This window comes from Acinonyx jubatus, chromosome B4 (assembly GCF_027475565.1).
Source record: "Acinonyx jubatus isolate Ajub_Pintada_27869175 chromosome B4, VMU_Ajub_asm_v1.0, whole genome shotgun sequence".
NCBI classification, from domain to species: domain Eukaryota; kingdom Metazoa; phylum Chordata; class Mammalia; order Carnivora; family Felidae; genus Acinonyx; species Acinonyx jubatus.
This window is the reverse complement of record NC_069387.1, coordinates 99,980,965-100,002,918: the sequence shown is the minus strand read 5'-3', so window position 1 is coordinate 100,002,918 and position 21,954 is coordinate 99,980,965. Positions and strand designations below refer to the sequence as shown.

General features: G+C 35.6%; 1 long non-coding RNA gene across 2 annotated transcripts in view; it reads right to left on the bottom strand.

Moving 5' to 3' along the window:
• Positions 1 to 21,954, bottom strand: part of LOC128316441 (uncharacterized) — a 53,630-nt gene that overhangs the window by 10,985 nt on the left and 20,691 nt on the right. For both annotated transcript variants that reach the window (XR_008300364.1, XR_008300363.1), the window contains exons 2-4: positions 9,968 to 10,016; positions 9,003 to 9,235; positions 2,197 to 2,367 (exon numbers count right to left, since the gene is read on the bottom strand). This is a non-coding gene — a long non-coding RNA (uncharacterized LOC128316441). The remainder of the gene's footprint in view (positions 1 to 2,196; positions 2,368 to 9,002; positions 9,236 to 9,967; positions 10,017 to 21,954) is intronic.

The following is a 21,954-nucleotide window of genomic DNA, read 5'->3' as shown; positions in this document are numbered from 1 at the left end:
TAATAGAAGTTTATGATTATTTATCATTAATGATTACTATTAATGAATGTTAAAATTCATCAAATGTTTTTCTTGAGTCTGTTGAGATGGCTATATTGTTATTTCCTTCGATCAGAGTGGAGAATTACATTGACAAATTATCTAATTTAAAATAATTCTTTCATTGCTGGCTTAAGTACTTTGTTTGATACATTAGTCTCATATTAGTTAGAAAGGATTTAATCATTCTCATTTTGGATTTTTGTATGTCTTTTCAAATTAGATATACTTATAATTTTCTTCTCTTATGTCCTTGACTATTTAAACATCATCAAGATCACACTAGTCTGGGGCGCCTGGGTGGCTCAGTCGGTTGAGCGTCCGACTTCAGCTCAGGTCATGATCTCATGGTTCGTGAGTTCGAGCCCTGCGTCAGGCTCTGGGCTGATGGCTCAGAGCCTGGAGCCTGTTTCCAATTCTGTGTCTCCCTCTCTCTCTGCCCCTCCCCCATTCATGCTCTGTCTCTCTCTGTCTCAAAAATAAATAAACATTAAAAAAAATTTTTTTTTAAAAAGATCACACTAGTCTCAAAGGAGAATTTGGGAATATTACTCCTTTTTATCGAATTTACACCATTAGGACTTTCTGTATTTGGGGTAGTTTTTAGAATTTGTCTGTAAAATAATATAAGACCAGTAGTTTAATAGTTAAAGTATTTGATTGGCATATTTATAGCTACACATTAATCTGATTAAATTTTCTTGATCTACAATTTATCCAGATTTTCCATTTCTTTTGGAGTCATTATTAAATAATAATACTTTAAAAAATACTTTGTTTTATGTATTTTCAAATTTAAGGATGTAGAGTTTTCTCTAATGTTTGATTTTATTTTCCAGCTTATCTGTAATTATATTTTTTTCAATTTTTTTTAATGTTTTTTAATGTTTATTTATTTTTGAGACAGTGGGAGACAGAGTGCGAGTGGGGTAGGAACAGAGAGAGAGGGAGACACAGAATCGAAACAGCTCCAGGCTCTGAGCTGTCAGCACAGAGCCAGATGCCGGGCTTGAACCCACAAACCGTGAGATCATGAGCCGAAATCGGACGCTTAACCAACTGAGCCACCCAGGCCCCTGTAATTATATTTTTTAAAAAATTAGTAATATTTATTCACGTCTTTTCATTTTTTCCTTGATTACTCTTGTTAAATATTGTCTGTCAGTCTCTTTTATTTTTAAACAAAGTTATGGTTTATTGATATTTCCTAATATTTGCTTTTATCTTTATTTTTTCAGTTATTATGCTTTATTTAGATGTATTTTATTGTTTTCTCTCTAAGGTCTTTAGCTAGATGTTTAGCCTGATAATTTTATCCAATGCAAATGGTTAAGGTGTGTTTCTTCCATACCTCACTTCAGCTATTTTTTCATAGGTTTGATATATAATGTTAGTATAATTCAAATTATCTTTAAATTTTTTAATACTGCTTCTTTGTAGTGTATTTTAAAATTTCCAGTTGTTCTTTTTAAACTTTTGTTGTTGTTGTTATTTGTATCTAAATGGGTTTATTGAGAGAGCAATTGTTTTAGAGAGCATACTGTTTTATGTATACTTGAGAATAATTTATTTTCTTAATTGGTGTATGTTTTATTTTGTTATATTCTATGTAAGTTTTCGAATTAATTTTCCAGTTCACTAATTCTATTTTCAGCTAGTTTGCCTACACTTTCATTATGCATTGAGTTTTAATTTAAAAAATTATAGCTTTCACTGCTACAAATTCTCTTTTGTTCTTTTCAGATACAACTTGCTTAATTTGTAGTTTCTTTTTCTGTTTATATCTAATACATGTTTTATACTCTTTTTCTGAGATTTCCAATGAAAATATATTCTTACAAGTTTAATTATACTGACTGTTGCTTCTGATGACTTTCACTCAAGGTGGTTTATTTCCTTATGTGCTCTGTAATTTGGTTTGTGAATCCATGTTTCATGTGGCTTTAACTGTATAAATTCCTTGAGACCCAGCAGGAAGGTATGTCTCTCAAAAAAAAAAATGGCTTTTACTTCTGTCACATAACTCTGGGAGCTATGAACTTAAGACCACTGCAATTTATTTATTTATCTTATTTTCTGAACCTTACATATAATATAAATGCAGACCTCAAACTTGTAGAAGAGCAGTATTATGAATTTTAATTCTCAGGAACTTACTTTATTCCATGTTGAAGATCACCACAGACTTATTTCCTCATTATCTCCTTAGCGCAATAAGTAGATTTATTTTCAGACTTCCTTTTCACTGGCTGTATGTAGTCTTTTAAGGGTCCCAGGTTTGTGTGGATCCTCACTTATTTATCCTGGGCCTAAGTCTTTTCAGTCTCTCTAAATTTAAAAAAAATTGTAGTTAGTTAACATACAGTACAATATTGGGTTCAGTAGAATTCAGTGATTCATCACTTACAGACAACACCCAGTACTCATCATAACAAGTGCCCTCCTTAATGTCCATCACCCATTTATCCCATCCCCCACCCACTTCCCTCCATCAACCCTCAGTTTATTCTCTATTATTAAGAGTCTCTTATGGTTTGTTTCCCTCTCTCTTTTCCCCTCTTCCCATAGGTTTATTTGTTTTGGGTTTTTTTTTTATTTACACATATGAGTGAAATCATATAGTATTTGTCTTTCTCTAACGTATTTGGCTTAGCATAATATATGCTCCATCCGTGTCACTGCAAATGACAAGGCTTCATTCTTTTTGATGGCTGAGTAATCCACATCTTTATCCATTCATCAATCAGTGGACATTTGGGCTCTCTCCATGGTTTGGCTATTGTTGATAATGTTGCTATAAACAGGAGGGTGCATGTACCCCTTTGAATCTATATTTTTGCATCCTTTGGGTAAATACCTAGTAGTGCAATTGCTGGATTATAGGATTAGTTCTATTTTTAACTTTTTGAGGAACCTCCATACTGTTCTCCAGAGTGGATGTACCAGTTTGCATTCCCATCAACAGTTCGAGAGAGTTCCCCTTTCTCTGCATCCTCACCAACATCTGTTGCTTCTTGTGTTGTTAATTTTAGCCATTCTGACTGGTGTGAGATGGTATCTCATCATGATTTTAGTTTGTATTTCACTGATGATGAGTGATATTGAGCATCTTTTCACGTGTCTGTTAGTCATCTGGATGTCTTCTTTGGAAAAGTGTCTATTCATTTTTTTTGCCCATTTCTTAACTGGATTGTTTTTTGGGTGTTGAGTGTGATAAATTCTTTATAGATTTTAGATACTAACCCTTTGTCAAATATGTCATTTGCAAATACCTTCTCCCATTCCATAGGCTGCCTTTTAGTTTGTTGATTGTTTCCTTTGCTGTACAGAGGTTTGTTGTCATAATAAAGTCCCAAAAGTTCATTTTTGCCTTTGTTTTTCTCATCTCTGGAGATGTATATAGTAAGAAGTTGTTCCAGCTCAGGTCAAAGAGGTTGCTGCCTGTGTTCTCCTCTAGGATTTTGATGGCTTCCTGTTTTACATTTAGGTCTTTCATCCACTTTCTGTAGGTTCCAGGGTACCTATCTTTTACCTAGTTGGCTAAGTTTATTCCTAGGTATCATGGTTTGTGGGATAATTGTTTACGGGATCAATTTGCTCATTTTTCTTTCTGCTGCTTCATTATTGGTGTATAGAAATGCAACAGATTTCTGTATGTTGATTTTATATACTGCCACTTTGCTGAATTCATGTCTTAGTTCCAGCAATTTTTTGGTGGAGGCTTTCAGGTTCAGGTTTTCTACACAGAGTATCATGTCATCTGCAAATAGTAAAAATTGGATTCTTCCTTGCAGATTTGGATGCCTTTTATTTATTTTTGTTGTCTGGTTGCTGAGGCTAAGACACCAGTACTATGTTAAATAGTAAAAATGAGAGTGGACATCCCTGTCCTGTTCCTGAGCATAAAGTAAAAGCTCTCATTTTTTCCTCTTTGAGGATATTAGCTGTGGGTCTTTCATATATGTCCTTTATGATGTTGAGGTATGTTCCATCTATACCTACTTTGTTGAGAATTTTTATCAAGAATGGAAGCTGTATTTTGTCAAATACTTTTTCTGCATCTATTGGAGAGGATCATATGGCTCTTATCTTTCCTATTATTAATGTGACATATCACATTGGTTGATTTGCAAATATTGAACCACCCCTGCATCCCAGAAATAAATCCCATTTGATCATGATGAATAATTACCTTAATGTACTGTTGGATTTGATTTGCCAGTATCTTCTTGAGAATTTTGACATCTGTGTTCATCAGGGATATTGGCCTGTAATTCTGCTTTTTGGTAGGATGTTTGTCTGGTTTTGGAATCAAAGTAATACTGGCCTCACAGAAAGAGTTTGGAAGTTTTACTTTCATTTCTATTTTTTGGAATAATTTGAGAAGAATAGGTATCAACTCTTCTTTAAACGTCTGGTAGAATTTCCCTGGAAATGCATCTTGTCCTGGGCTTCAGTTTGTTGGGAGATTTTTGATTACTGTTTCAAATTCTTTGCTGGTTGTGGGTCTGTTCAAATTACCTATTTCTTCCTGTTTCACTTTGAGTGGTTTATATGTTTTTAGTAATTTGTCCATTTATTCCAGATTGCCCAGTTTGATGCTATATATTTTTTTTCATAAGATTCTCTTATAATTGTTTGTATTTCTGTGGTGTTGGTTGTGATCTCTCCTCTTTCTTTCATGCTCTTATTTATTTGGGTCCTTCTCTTTTCTTTTTGTCTAGGGGGTTAAAAATTTTATTAATCCTTTAAAAGAACCAGCTCTTAATTTTATTGATCTGTTCTACTGTTTTTGTTGTTGGTGGTGGTGGTGGTGTTGTTCATTTCTAAATTGTTTATTTCTTCTCTAATCATTATTTTCCTTATTCTGCTAGCTTCAAACTTTATTTGTTATTATTTTTTTAGATCCTTTATGGGTAAGGTTAGGTTGTGTATTTGAGACTTTTCTTGCTTCTTGAGGTAGACCTGTTTTGCATTATACCTCTCTCTTAGGACTGCCTTTGCTGTATCCCAAAGGTTTTGAATTGTTGTGTTTTCATTTTCATTTGCTTCCATATAATTTTTTATTCTTCTTTAATTTCTTGGTTAACCCATTTATTCTTTAGCAAGATGTTCTTTAACTTTCATGTATTTGTAGTCTTTCCAAACTTTTTCTTGTGGTTTGAGTTTCATAGTGTTGTGGTCTGAAAATATTCATGGTATAATCTCAGTCTTTTTGTATTGTTGAGGTCTGATTTGTGACCCAGTGTGTGATTCTAGAAAATGTTCCATGTGCACTTGAAAAGAATGTGTATTCTGCCGCTTTAGGATGAAATGTTGTGAATATATGTTTTTTAAATTTTTTTAACCTTTATTTATTTTTGAGAGAGAGAGAAACAGAGAGCAGGAAAGGGGCAGAGAGAGAGAGAGACACAGAATCTAAAGCAGGCTCCTGGCTCTGAATTGTCAGCACAGAGCCCAATATGGGTCTTGAGCTCATGAACTGAGAAATCATGGCCTGAGCTGAAGTTGGACGCATAACCACCTGAGCCACCCAGGGTGCCCCCTGAATATGTCTGTTAATTTCATATAGTACACTGTGTCATTCAAAATCATTGTTTCCTTGTTGATTTTCTGCTTAGATGATCCATCCATTGTTGTAAGTGGGGTGTTAAATTCACCTACTATTACTGTGTAATTGTCAATGAGTTTCTTTATGTTTGCTATCAATTGATTTATATATTTGGGGTCTCCAAGTTGGGGGCATAAATATGTACAATTGTTAGAACTCCTTGATCTATAGGCCCTTTAATTATAATGTAATGCCCTTCTTCATCTCTTTTTACAGTCTTTGATTTAAAATCTAGTTTTTCTGTTTAAGTATGGCTACTCCAACTTTCTTTTGACATCCATGAGCATGATAGATGGCTCTCCATCCACTTACTTTCAATTTGCAGGTGTCTTTAGGTCTAAAATGAATCTCTTGTAGGCAGCATATAGATGGGTCTTGTTTTTTTTATCCATTCTGATGCCCTATGTCATTTGATTGGAGCATTAGTCCATTTACATCGGAGTGATTATTGATAGATATAAATTTAGTGCCATCGTGTTACCTGCCGGGTTGGTGTTTCTGGTGATGTTCTCTGTTTCTTTCTACTCTACCTCTAAAACTTCAGACTTTGCACTCTGCTGCTTATAAAAAACTCATGGCATTAAACCCCTCTCCTTTCTCCATCAATGGTTTTGGGGAAGAGTTTTCTTGTGCAATCCTCTGCGGGTGTTTTTACAATTTTTCACCCTTTCACTCTTGTTCCTCTCTCTGGTCAGGACTCCCTCCCCTCTTCAGTACCCATGGCTGTTTTCTCCCCCAAATCAACTCTCTGCAGCTCCTACCTTCCATTAAGTGGTTGGGTTTCTATGTGTAGATGTGCAGCTTTGTTCTTTCAGTCCTCATATCAATTTCCTTGGTGTTCACAATGATTTGATATTTATCTAGCTATGTTGAGGTAGGAGGCAAACTTAGGTCACCCTACTTCTCCACCATGTTAATGGCTCTCCTTTTTTCTTTCTTTTTTTTCTTCTTTTCTTTCTTCTTCTTTTGTTCTACTCTGAGTGGCTTTTACAGTCCTAAATTCTAGATTTCTGAGATCTGTAGAGACTCTTGGGGCAGATACAGCCTCAGTTTCAATTGAGAACTCTGGTTTTCTAACTTCTTTGATTTTGGAGTCTGAGTATTTTCCATTAATTTCATGTGAATTTAGGTGTGCATCTGAAATGTTGTATTTTACAGAATATTTCTGAAAATTTTATGGAGAGAAGACTATTCTTTTTTAATCTTCCATAGTACTGGAGGAAAAAACCCTCTCTTTTGAAGTTCCAGAATGTGGGCTTTATACCTAACACCTATTTATGAGAATGAAATGAAGGCATTTTCACTCTAACTCAAATATTAGTAATATCAAAACAATACCAACAAAAAGTACAAAACTTCCAAACTTATAGATTCCCCCCTTAAATAATTAACTTAACCTTCATTATATTTGCTTTATTATCTATTTTTATCTCTCTGCAATCAAGAATAACATCATATTATAAATTTACTTTCTGATCAAATAATCTTCTATTCCAATAATTTACTTAAATATTCTGTCAATGATTGATTCCATAATTGCTGTTATCTGCTTGGTGTACTTCCAAAGTCATTTTACTCTTACATCCATCAAGATGTGTAATACACAGCTATACTTTGAGTCACATCCTGAAAATCAATTAATGAAATACCTCATTAGTGGGGTGCCTTAACCCATTAGTGTGTTAAGCGTCCGGCTCTTGATTTTGGCTCAGGTCATGCATGATTTCTTGTTTCGTGAGTTTAAGCCCCTCATTGGGCTCTGGGCTGACAGTGAGGAGCCTGCTTGGGATTCTCTCTCTCTCCCCTTCTATTTCTTCCTCCCCCGTCTGTGCTCTCCCTCTCTCTCCCTCAAAATAAATAAAGTTTAAAAAAATCATTAAAAAAAACCAAACAAATGCCTCATAAGATTCTCATACCTAATGCCTAATAAACTAATAAAGTTAGGACAGGCAATGTTACAAATGATAGGGATTAAATTTATTTCTTATGCTTAATTTTTTACCTCAAGTGCAACTGTTGTTTATGTCTTTGTTTTTAGAAAATCTAATAACAAAGTCCTTGAAATGAAACTTGAAATCTTAAGGCATGACAGGATTTTATTGGATACAATGATCCTTTCTGTCCCTTAACCTACTTACCAGATCATAAAGCTTCATGGATGTTTGACTATCAACTGATCCACTAGGATTGTTTATATAAGAAATCTAAAGGTACACTGATCTACAGGTATATTATTGATTCAAATGGCAATTTATCTTATTGGATAAGAGAACAACATCAGGTTTAGTTAGTGGAAAAGTCAAGTAAATGAAATCACAGAAAGTAGTATGTGTCACCAAATATTATGGAGAAAAGGTAAAATTAATCGAGTGGTAATAAAAAGTTTGAATTCTTGCACTTGAAATGAGGGGGAAAAAAGCACAATTTGGACAAGTAAAGGTTTTAGTTACTGCTAAACTAAGTAGCTATGACTTTTGGTTACTCAGCAATCAGACTACTCACTATTTACAGGATATCATAATGAGACAACTCACATATAACAAGAATATGGTTGGTTCCACCACTTAGGGCAAACATTGGCAAATCATGGCCCACAGAACAAATTCAGCCCATTGCCTATTTTTTTAAATAAATGTTTCTTGGAACATAGCTACTCTCCTTCACTTATGCATTGTCTTTTGAGACATTCATACTGAAAATGGCAGAGTTGAAAAGTTGGGACAGAGACCATCTGGCTTGAAAAGTGTAAAGCAGTTACTAGTTAGCCTTTTACACAAAAAGTTTCCCAATTCCTGTGTTTAAAGAATGTCTGTGGAAGTCTGGGAGATTTTTTTATTTCAGGCAAAGACAAGTTATATATGAGTTAAACTGTAGTGGTTTGATTTAAAGATGATTAACCATTAATATTTCTTTATGTTATTGTTGATAATCAACACTCATTTGTGTATCATCATTGTCATGAGGGAAGCTGACACTTTCCTAGGTTGGGGAACACAAGGGGAGAACTATAAGGGAGTTGTGAAATTCTTACTTGATTGCTAATGTCATAAACTAGTTTCAAGTTCTATGACCCTGGCCAATGATTAAACTGACTCTCTCCTGGAATATTTGTTCTTCCGAAATCTGCCTTTGCTGGGACCCCTTTACTTGCATTTCCCTTGACACAAATGATGTAGTATCAGCTCGATTTTTAGTGCTTCTTTAGTCAGTAGATATCTAGCAATATTAATTTTCTTCCTGTTTGTACAAGATCAAGAATAATCCATGCTGCTGCACTCATTTATACAGATACAACTGGTCCCTGCATTCTTTTCTATAATCAGATAATACTTCAGTAGCAGATTCTGCTTACCTCCTGCCATCAAATCAGCCATCTCTGACTTGTGAGATTTTCTGAATGGGATTCAGGTTCAGGAGACAAATGTTTTCTTGGTTAATCCTGTAGAAACCATTCTTTCCTCCTAGGCTTTTGGTGATGGATCAATATCCCTAGCCCTTTACCTTCTAGGAGTAGAGCTCATAGCATAGCTTGCAAGAAGGAAATCCATCTGGAAACAACCCTCTTGCTCCCAGTTATTTAATAACCTTGGCATATATGAGAAGTTGAAAGTATATAGTTAGTTCTTGGAAAGCAACTTTGAAATTTATGCTAAAAGATATATCTCTGTTACCTGATAGCTATCAAACCATGGTGGCTCAGACAAACTAGATGAGTCCCGTTTATATACATCTTACTGACTTAACTGTATGACAAGGCATTGGTCAATCCAGACCTCCAATTGATTGCCATGGTTGCTGAAGATTTTATAAGTTAGGCACTGCCTTCATCGTGGCTATGTTCTTTGAAAGTGCATATCAAAATACCCATGATATAATATAATAGGATTTAATGAGATAACATGCATAAAAGCTACTTCTACAATGCCTAGCACAGAAAAGAGATTTAATAAACACATGTTCCTAATGATTAGCATACCAAGCCCTTTTATCAGAAGTGTCAAACATGCAACTTGTGAGCTGAATTCCCTGTATGATGATAACTAGTTAGAACTTGGTACTAGAAGCCCACCTATGACAAGGCCTTTATTCTCCAGGTCACCAAAGTTTCCATCAACGTGCCTCACACATTTTCCTTATCTGACAAGTCCAGGCATGAATTTACATTTGAAAACTTTGGCTTATAAAGTAAGGTCCAAAATTCCTTTTCTCTCTGTCCATTAATAAAATCATCTTAGCAACCTGTTTGTATGTACGTCTCAGATCCCTGAAATCCCCAACCACAATCTGTTGCTAACTACCTCTGACCTCATTTCTTACCTCTTCTCTATCTTTCACTCTGTTCTGGTCACATGGGCCTCTGTTATTCCTAGAATATAAAAAGTTTAAACCATTTCAGGACTTCTCAATTGCTAGTTTCTCTGAACAGAACATATTTTTCCCATATACCTGCCTCATTCGTCCCAACACTTCTTTAGGTTCATGCTTGAAGCAGAAGTATCACCTTCACAGAGATGTCCCTCACCACACTGTCTAAAATAATTTCTCTACTATTCTCTACTCAAAACCCTGCTTAACTTTTCTTCATAGTGGTTTTTATAAAGGTAATATATAATATAGTATATGTTAATGTTCATTTATTTAATTACTGTTGTCTATGGCCCTTAATAGGATGCAAGGTCTACAAACAGGCTGCTGTGCTATGGCCAGGACCAATGCAAAGAACCCAATAAATAGTCAGTATATATTTGTTGTTGCTGTTTACTGAGATACATTATATTTATTTTAGGTGTACAACACAATGATTTCCTACACGTATGTATTGCAAAATGATTACCACAGTAAGTTTAGTTAACATCCATCACCACAGATAGTTATAATTTTCTTATCTTGTGATGAGAACTTACTCTATTAGCAATATTCAAATATATGAAGCAGTATTAACTGTAGCCATTATGCTGTACATTATATCCCTAGGACTTACTTATTTTATAATTGAGCATTTGTACCTCCTTTACCCATTTCACACATACCCACCCCTCACCTCTGATAACCAGCAATCTTTTTTTTCTTTTTTTAGATTTCACATATAAAGGAGATAATATGGTCTTCCTATCTAACTTATTTCACTTACTATAATGCCCTCAATATCCACCTAAGTTGTCACAAAAGGTTTCTTTCTTTTTTATGGTTGAATAATATTTGTGTGTGTGTATGTATGTGTGTGGGGGGGCATGTTTTATTTATCCACTCATTTGCCAATGGACACTTAAGTTTTAGTATTTGCTGAATATTCAGAATTAGGGGTGACTGGGTGGCTCAGTCATTTAAGAATCCAATTTCAGCTCAGGTCATGATCTCATGATTCATGAGTTCAAGTCCCAGGTCAGGCTCTGTGCTGATAGCTCAGACCCTGGAGCCTGTTTCAGATTCTGTGTCTTCCTCCCTCTCTGCTCCTCCCCACTCGCACTCTGTTTCTCTCTCTCCCTCCCTCCCTCCCTCTCAAAAATAAACAGAATTAGGAACATTTTAGTGAATAATGCAGAGCCAATATTAGAGTACGTGGTGGTTGTGATGGGCTGGCAGTAGTGGGGATGGTGATTCACCAGTCTAGTCAAGTCATATGAATTAAAAAAATTAGCCTTTGACTCACTTCCCTCCTTAAGTTTTAAGAAGGTCTAAAGTAAGGCAAAGATGAACTTTTGACTTCTGTCTTTTGACTTTTGACTTTAATTTTATGTGTCAGCTTGGATGGACCTTGATGCTCCAATGAGTGGTAAAACATTCTGAATGTTTCTGGGAGGATGTTTTTTGGTAGAGATTAACATTTAAATATGAGTAAAGAAGCTTGCCCTCTGTAAGGTGGAAGACTGTAATAGAACATAGAAGAAGAAATTTTGCCAGCAGACTGCCTTGGACTTGAACTGCAAAATGGATTTTCCCTGAGTCTTCAGCTTACTTGAACTTCCTATAGATTTCTGACCTGTCAGTCTCCTTAATCGCACAAACCAAAGCCTTAAAATCAATCCATCAATCTCTCTCTCTCTCTCTCTCTCTGTCTCTTTCTCTCTCTCTGAACACACACACACACACACACACACACACATCTGTTGGTTTTGTTTCTCTGGAGAACTCTGACCAACATAGCTTCCAAAATAGAGTTATCACCTTAAATATATAAAACTAACACTTAAGCCCCAAACTTAATATAGTTATGTTCTGTGGCTCATACAAGACTTAACTATTTTTGAAGTTGGCCTGAAGATAGCAAAACAAATTAAAAGGGAACAAAATAAAGGATTAAGACATGTTAATAAAAATAATTGGATCCATCCATACAGACTAAAAAGTCTATACATTGAAACTCTGACTTGTCACATGTTAAGCCTTTTTTTTTTTGTTCTAAAGTATTTATTTCTCAATACTATAATATCAGCTGCACTTTTGTATTACATTATATATTATATAATATATATAATGGTGGTCTATGAATCTGGTCCTCAGATTGCCTAGACAGTTTGCTATGCAAAAGAAGAGAAACAAGAGAGGAAAAGGCCTCCTCCAAGTGAAGATAAATTAGCCTTGGCGCTTCAGGAACAGCATCAGCAAAGATCCAGGTAATGAACAAGATACAGAGTCAACAGAAGCACTTGAAAGCAAGATGGCGGCACCTAAAGAGTGAATGTTGGATTAACTTATCCATCTCTTTACATTCTCAGAGGAGGCAGAGGTAGAATAGTACAAGATGATATCTGCCTCCAAACATCTAGACTTTACCCAGTGCTCCTCATCCCATGAAGGCTGGCAGTAGAGCTGAGCAAAAGGGAAAGCTGCAATGGGGTGACCTCATCCCATAACTGTGGCCCATTTGATGTCTCAAATTCTCATCAGTTTCATTGAATGCTTTCTCTTCTCTTGAGGATGATCTAGGAAAAGGAATAGTACCGTCTTCACAGAACATACATGGGTGAAAATACAGAGAGAAAAGCAATGAGCAAGTACTAAAACATGGAAATTCTCTATATTTACAAGGAATAACGAGGAAAAAAAGATACTAAATTATCAGGGAGGTAAGAGATGAATCTTGGAATATTGTACTTTGATGCTAGAGAGAGTTTAATGAAGAGGAAGTGATTAATAGCCAGAAATGTTAGTGAAAGGTTGAAGATAATGAGAAAAGGTTATTGAGTAAGGGACTGCATGTCTAAATTCTATGACCCATGGAAGGTAATAACCTTTATTTAGTTTCTGAGACCACCAGGTAAATTCTAAATAATTCTATAACATGCAATACCTGGCATGGCATTTATTTATAGGAATCAAATTTTAAAAATAAACTTGCATTCAGCAAAGCTGCCCATGAGGAAAAAAAAAATGATTGTGCTAGCAAAAAGTTAGGGTTGAGGTTTTTAAGAATCACATTTATATTCTGACATCCCATAAAATTTTTTATTACTTTATATTAATGATATTCTTGATCTTGCTTCCTCTTTCCCAGAAATTCATCGTTTGTCCCAAATATAGTCACATATAGGTTAAGATGAGGCTGCTTTTTTTCAGAAAGTTTTACCTGAACTTCTGCACTTGTACAACATACTGGTCTTAAATTAACTATCTTTGGATTCAGAATTCAGCAATATTCTTGACACATAATAAGTATAAAGATTTATTGAATAAATAAAAAAATGAATGATGATCAAGTCGTTGGTAAAATAAACATGAAACATGCTACCATTGTTATATTTTGACTCCAGTTTGGGGCACCAAATTTGTAGAAGTGGAATTCACAGTCCAGAATATATATTTAAAATATATATTTATGTATTTAAAAAATATTTATATATTTATATAAAAGTCCAAGCCCAGGTGGCTAAGTTGATTAAGCATCTCTTAGTTTGGGCTCAGGTCATGATTTCACATTTCATCGATTTGAGCCCCACATCAGTCTCTGTACTGACAACATAGAGCCTGCTTGGGATTCTCTCTACCTGTCTCTCAGCCCCTCCCCTTCTTGTGCTCTCTATCTCAAAATAAGTAAACAAACTTAAAAATAAAAGTAGTGCAAAATATGAGTTGAGAGGGATACAGGATGAAAATAAATAGGAGTATGGCCAGAGAAGACATCCTGAGGGAAGCCAATTTCTAAGCTAATCTTAGAGAATTCAACAGGCATGGAATGGAAGTATATGCACGAGTGTATTTGGAATATGCACATTGAGAATAAAGAGAACATTCAAGGCTGGAAAAGAATGAGGAGAAAAAAAAAAGCTAGTTTCTGGGAAAAAAATATGCAAAGGAAAGCAAGCCAATATATTTGAATGGACTGGAGAGGGCCTGTTTGCTGGTACAATAGAGGCAAGAATCAGTTGGAGAGAGCCACTGGGGATGCCAGGGCGAAGAGTTTGGATTTAAGATGGTAGAAACCAGGGCGCTCTTCCATAAGGGTCCTTGAGTAGGGATGACATGATGAAAATGGTGCTTGAGAAAGATTATTCTCGAAGCAGGGGGTCAATAGCCTAATACTATGAAGGGAATTTTCACCTAACACATTCACCAAAACATTCCACTTTGCCACCGTAACAGGTCTCAGTGATTACAAGAGATTATTTTTGAAAGGCCCTGCACTTTTGGTGGCATATTTCATTCATGCTCTCTGCCAAGGGATTTCTTGTCCCTTTCTCTTCTCTTATCTTTGTACTTTAACAAATGCTCTGCCACTGGCGAAGATAGGAACCACAATCATTTGTTTTCTGCTGCCTGTGGCAGATTGATGAAAACAGTTGCATTTTTAAGCTACTTCTCTGTGTTTCCTTGACGGGGACTTCAGCTCTGACAGGGGCATTAACCTTAGGGGTGAGGAAACAATCCTTACTTCATGCTCTCTCAGTTTAGAGCTTCTCCTCAGCAGGGAAAAAGCAAATCACATACGTTATTTGAAGCAATTTTGTGATTTATCCACCGGGTACTGACCTACAATCAAGTGAACTTTGCTTAAAACCTTCGAATGGATTTTTGACTGCCGCTGTGGAGCAAAGGGAGACACGTTCATGCAGCCACCAAAAGCAAACTTCTCTTAAAAAAATGGCTGAAAAGCCAAGGAACATGCTACATCTTTAAGCTTACATTGGCTTGTACCCAGTTTCAAAAATAGAGCAAAATCTCATTTTATTTCTCAAAAATAAGTGCCAGTTGTGTAAGCATAACAAATACAATGATGTGGAATCCTTGAATTCTGTTTTCTCAAAATTGATGTTGCAAACTTAAACACCATTGTGATTTGATACATGGAAACTGAAAATTAACTGACATGAAGTTATTTTCCATGCCTGCCCAAAAGAATCTCACTAGAGAATTTGAACTGGAGACGGTTTAAGAAATGCACATCTTGATTATAGATTAAATTATCAGATTAGGGTTCACACACTATATAGTTCCACTTCACTGACAATTTACTTGGCTGAAAATTGATGAATCAAATTGATAAATCTAATGACTAATCAAATTTTTAGTAATAAATTTTAAATGAGAATAAGTTGCTCCCTAACCTGCTCTTCAAAGCAATGGTTTACCACCTTCTGGGATTGTACAAATCTCACACTCTGATCTCCTGTCAATCTTTATCTCCTTCGCCAAAAATAAAATTAACTGAATTAAATACAATTTCATTTTGAATTGAATATTTTTTTTTCCTGCCTTGAGGGTGGAAACCTTTAAGGATGTCATATTACAGGCCCTGAATATCAGGGCCACTGAGAAGTGGCAGAGCTATTTCACAGCAAGATGTTTCTGTGCAATGTGTCAGAGGCTGTCACTTTCAGAGGTGCCATGTGGAAGGGGGCTGATCAGACAATGGATAGAGCGGGAAACAGCAAGGACAGTGAGAAGTGACAGCCTTGTAATCCAGAATGTGATTGCTTTTCCACATCGTCCATGGTAAATTTTATGATCACCTGAGTGGCTAAAGTGCCACGTATATGAGGACTTAACAGGAGCCTAGAGAGTATGTGCAAGAAATATCTCATTCTTAACAGCTAAAAGGAATTGCTCTTGTCCAGGATTTCTGGTCACAGGGTTAGGGCATAAGCACTGGCATAAAACCTTGGAAATATTGATAGGTAACAATTATTTAGTGCTCGCTATCTGCCAAATATTGTGTTAATGGCTCCATAGGATTATAATTCAATTCTCATAAGCAACCTATGAGGTAGATATTTTACCAGCATCAGTGTTTTTAGATAGGGAAATTGGGGTAGGGAAAGACTAAGTAACTTGTTCTAAGAGCACAGAACTATTAAGGGATGGAGAAGAACGTAAACCTACATATTATAAAACTAACACGCAAACATTAAAAAGAATTATATACATGCATGTGCTTATGTGTGTATATGTGAGTCAAAACAGGACAGTGTTTGAAATGTATTAGGAAGGGAAAGAATAAGACAGTATGACAGCACTTATCTACTATATATATTTAAATGCACAGATAGACATATATTATTTTGTGAAGTAGCAAAAATTTTGGCTGCATTATTTTCTGCCATTGGATAGAAAGTAGAACTTTAAGTGATCAAGTGGTAAAATCAGCTGAGGAACAAGTTTCGAAGATGCAGCCTGGTTTCTCCTTCCTGCTTATGGCCAATGTGGTAGAAAAGAAATAAGTTAAAAGAGGAAGTGTTAAGCAAAATGGAACGAGAACTTGATGACTTGGAAGATTCTCAGCCTATCCAGATAGTGGGCTCTGAAATTGGGCCCCGGTGGCTGTACAAACTTTTGCTGTAGAGATTAGACATGCAACTCATATATCCAATCAACCACTTAATCAGAAATACTGCCAACTTGGATGGAAGGGGACAGAGATGGGATGAAATAAAGAAGGCTGCCAGAATTCCGGGACCCTACAGGCAGGAAATGGGCCAACAGAGCTACTTGGCTATGGACATGTGTTATCCTTTGACAAAAAGAAATAATAATTTCTAGGGTGACTCAGAGGCCCACAGGGCTGCTGCTGCCAACATAGGCCCAGAGGGTGAAGGTCCCAGGTAATAGGCCACCTCCTTTATTACAGAGGTTGGAGTTGGCACCAAAAGCTGAGAGGAAAGGGCTACCTCTCAAAACTCAATGGAAAAATAGGCACGATGTTTGAATAGAGACACCACCTAAGAAGACATTTGCATGGCCAATATGAACATGGAAAGATACCCAAAATTATTAGTTATTAAGGAAATGCAAATCTAACCAAAGTGAAATACCACTACAAACTTACTGGCATGGCTGAAACTAAAAAGAATGGTTACACCAAAAGTTGGTGAGGATGTGAGTAAACTGGAAACTCATAACCTGCTCGTGAGAATATAAAATGCTACAATTATGTACATTGAAAAGCCATTTGGCAATTTTCATTTAAAAAGTTATACATAACACCTAGCATATGATCCAGACCTTCTACTTCTAGGTATTTCCTCAAGAGAAAAAAAGCATAAATTTGCATGAGGACTTTCACGTGAATGTTGATAGCAGTTTATTGTAATAACCCAGAATGGGAAACAACCCAGATATCCACTAATAGGTGAAAAAATAAACTGTGGTATATCCATACCAATACTCTTTAGAAACAACAAAAAAAGTAATGATGCCTACTAAAATATGGATGAATCTCAGATTATGCTAAGTGAAAGAAAGCAGACAAAAAATACACATCTGTATAATTCTATTTATGTAAAATGAAAGCCACAAAGATAGCAGATGAGTGGCTACTTGGAGATGGGGAGCAGTGGGTAGGGATTATAAATGAGCAAGAGAAAATTTTTGAGGCTAATGGATTTATCTGTTGTTTTAATTATAGTGATAGTTTCATGCATACATATTATGTCAACATTAATCAATCCATACACTTCAAATATATGTGGTGTATATCAGTTATATCTCAATCAACTAATCAAAAATATATCAGGATAATTTCCCGATCTTATTCTTTTCCCAAATATCTTGCATAACATATTACTATATGCTAATTTGATTATGATCAAATCATATTTGATTTGGATAAATCACAATTTACATAACCATCCTCTAGTTATTTAAAAATATTTTTAGTTTGTATTTTATCTTATTTATTAAAATAATGAGCAACAAAGGATACAAAGGAGGTTGCTTTTCATAGAGAACCTAGCAGATATTTTACAATAGACATAGAAAAAATAGCTGTACATTTTTGAGTAGAGTCCCTTCTTTTTACTAAATAATTTTTTGTTTTTATGTTTATTAGTGCTAGTTGAAAGTAAAGCATATTGAGATAGAGTTTTGAGAAATACTAGTCAAGTAGTTACATGTGATGGAGATGGCTAACACAAACTGAGGTCTAAGTTCTAGTTTCTTCCTTGGCATACTTTAAAACTATTTCTAACTGTTCTTGAAATTTTATGTGAGGGCACATGATTTGGTTTTGTGGCCAGTGGTTTGCCACAGGTAAAAGCAATGTACGCCATCTTCAGGCCTGGAGCACAGACATCTCCTAAGCTGACCTCCATGCTGGTCAGCTGGTCAGCTGGTCAGTTGCCTGCATATAATGTACCTACTGGAGGACTCAAAAGCCTCCACGGATGATATGGACAGAGACACAAAGAGCCCAGGTCCCTAACTACATGAAGCACAGCCTTTTCTCTCCCAACTAATTCACCATAGGCTGTGATATAAGAAGGATAATACAACCTTATTGTATTAAGCCATTGAGATTTTGGAACGACTTGTTATAGCAGTTACCATATGGTGACTAAATATAACTCTGTTGTGTGTCAGATTTTAAAGGAGTATATATTATGTTTAAAAATAAAAGAGGTTGGCCCTAAAGACAATTACTTAACAAGTCTAAGACCAATGAAATGAATTTTGATTCTACTTTTTAAATTTACTTCAGGTATTTGCTGTTTCCTCTTATTTTGGTGACATGGCAAGGTATGAAGTCCACGTGGATGGAAAGGAGAGTATGAGTGATGTGAGACCCTCCTATGTGAAACAACGCTGATTTTCTAGATGTTGGGGAATTAATGGCTTGAAGTTACTTGTAAAGCTGGAATAAACAGAAGTGGCACAGTTGTTGAGATGATATAAATAAGATGTTAGACATATGCTTAAAGTTATTTAAATGTTATTTTCTACAATGTAAGTGTTGGGCATCTTAACTGAGCTGGTTCTAATTTCTTTGATTTTTATGTCCATGAAAAATGCTAATCTCTCGACACAGCTACACAATTCTAAAACTGCCCTTCCAAAGAACCGTGACATTCTCAGATCTACATTGTCGCTTTTGTGTTCCCAGTGAGTTGGTTGTTATTTCTCACTTTCCACAGGAATACGCAGTTTAAATGTTGAGTCCTTGCTATTTGCAGCTTGTTTTTCCTAGCTGGTAGCATTGAATAACACTCCAACGCTCCTACTGAGGCAACAAATTACCCTGAAAGGTTATATGTCAACCATCTATGTCCCAGAGTGACCCGGCCTGAACCACTTAGGCCCTTTTGATTTCCCGATGCCTAAACATGCATCACAGAGGAGCTTGAGGTATGGTCTGAGATTTCCCCAGAGAATTTCACTCTAGAAACCAGCTCGGGTACTTACAGAATAACTGTGTGGTATCTTAGAGCCACTAGATCTACAGTTCAGTTTAAGGTGGAGGCTTACCAAGCCATACTTGCATGTAAACTTGGAGCAAGTTGCTTATCTGGGCCTCTTCAGTTTCTGATCTATAAAATTTTGATAATAACTTACAGGGAGGTTATGAAATTCATTTAAGTAGAGTAGTAAACATATATGTTTTGTAATAAAACTGTTTCATAGATACATAATATATAGGACAAGCATTAGGTTTTCAGAGGTGTTCCCATTACGCTTTTATAGACATGTAAGTTTTATAGAACCTCCCTCCTCTCTGGTGGTGAAGGTCTTCCAGATAATGGGATAAGGTGTGAATTATTCAGTCAGACCCAATTTGGGCACAAGCATCAGCATGAGGAACTAAATCAAAACTAAGATTGGGCTTGGTAAAATCTGCCCCACAGATGTGTTTTCTTGATGGGCATATGTTAAAAATGTATATTTAAGTAACATTAAATTAGAATATGTCTATGACATAGTTTTAAAACATATATTTATATGAGAATTACCATACTATTACATTAAACTATCAGAGTAAATTAAATTTGGATATCCTTGCTATATTAGGTATATGATTCTTCTTGTTCAGAATTCTAATTGTGTCACACATGCCAATTTCACATATTTTTATTACGTGGCTGTCCCCTAGACCAAGTGGGTTTGTTGTTCCTGGTAGAGTTCTCACACCTGTACTACATAACTCACCTGCAGTCAGCCCAATTCTTCCAATGAACATGTGGATTTAGTGGAATCATGATATGGGGACCAAAGGAGAAAAAGAGTCGCATGTTTTCACTACAGGAAATACTTGTTCATTGCTATAGATTTCACACAGGAAGTATTCTTTTTAATATTTAAAGTAAAAATTATGCTTCAGAACTTAAGTCTTTATTGTCAATACAGCAATGAGCAAACAAGTTATGGTTGAATTGCTTTATATGTTTGCTTGCATATTTGTAAAGAGGTTATATTGGTACTGCCTGTTTGAAGGAAACTTGGCAATAACTAACAAGTTTGAAATTAATACACTCTTGAACTAAAAGGAATCCATCTTACAAATTTTTTCACACCTGTGCACATACATTTACATAAGAAAATGCAATGCATCACCATTGCTAAATATGGGGGAAAATGCATATTACTTAAGTGCCTGTTAGTAGTGGTGTGGCAAAAGTAATAATTACACATCATATTATGAAACATTATACTTAGCTATTAAAAATAAGGTAGATGTACATGTACTAATATGATAAATTTCCCATAATACATTGTGAAGGATAAAGAGCAAATTCCATTATGAACACACACACACACACACATATATAGCATATAAAAATGTCTAAAATATACATCTAAAATATTCATAGTAATTTCCTATCTACTTTCTACTTTTTGGTTTGAAATTTTTATAAGCATATATTATACCTCTAAGTAAAAAAATTTGTAATGTTTATTTATTTTTGAGAGAGAGAGAGAGAGAGAGAGAGAGACAGAGTACAAGTGGGGGAGGGAGCAGAGAGAGAGAGAGAGAGAGAAGGAGACAGAATCTGAAGCAGGCTCCAGGCTCTGAATTGTCAGCACTGAGCCTGACGTGAGGCTGGAACTCAAGAACCCTGAGATCATGACCTGAGCCAAAATCAGACACTCAACCAACTGAGCCACCCAGGTGCCCCAAACTATACCTATAGTTTTAAAAAGAAAAATAAAAAAAGAACAGAGAAAATAACCATTCCACCATAAATTATGGACTTTTAAGCTATTTAATCCATTTAATTAAAATATCTTTATATATTTATGGAGCAACTACAGGGTCCAAGATCCTGAATAGAGTGGTAAGCCAGCCAAACATGGCACTTTTGTGGACTTGCATTTTGGTATTTAAAGTTGAATTTCAATTTCTTTTTCCTTGACCTGAAGGAGTTCAAGGACAGTCGCTATACTTCTGCTTCCTATTATCTCATTAATGTCTAATGTTGTCATTAGACAAAATAGCTTCTTGATATCAAATCTATAAAAACTCCAGATTTTCTTCAAATTCCCCTAAATAAAGATTCCTCAAAATATGTCTTGGGCTCTCATCTTCTATTTAATCTCTCCTTTCTCAATTACCTTAACTCAGATGTCTCCCAGTATTATTTATCTCTGGTCTTTGCCTCCTGCAAAAGTCAGGCTTACCTGTACAACTACTTATTCTCAAATATATACAATACATGTCACTGTAAACACATGTTCAAAACTAAACTTTTCATCTTCAAAGTATTCCTTTTGCCTTCCTTATATATGTATTCTTTGTACCATCAAATTCACAAACTTCAGGTTTACAATTAGGAATCATCGTTGATCTCTTCGTTGACTCTAATCCCCTATCAGTTTTTTTTTTCAATATATGAAGTTTATTGTCAAATTGGTTTCCATACAACACCCAGTGCTCATCCCAACAGGTGCCCTCCTCAATGCCCATCACCCACCCTCCCCTCCCTCCCACCCCCCATCAACCCTCAGTTTCTTCTCAGTTTTTAAGAGTCTCTGATGCTTTGGCTCTCTTCCACTCTATCCTCTTTTTTTTTTCCTTCCCCTCCCCCATGGGTTTCTGTTAAGTTTCTCAGGATCCACATAAGAGTGAAACCATATGGTATCTGTCTTTCTCTGTATGGCTT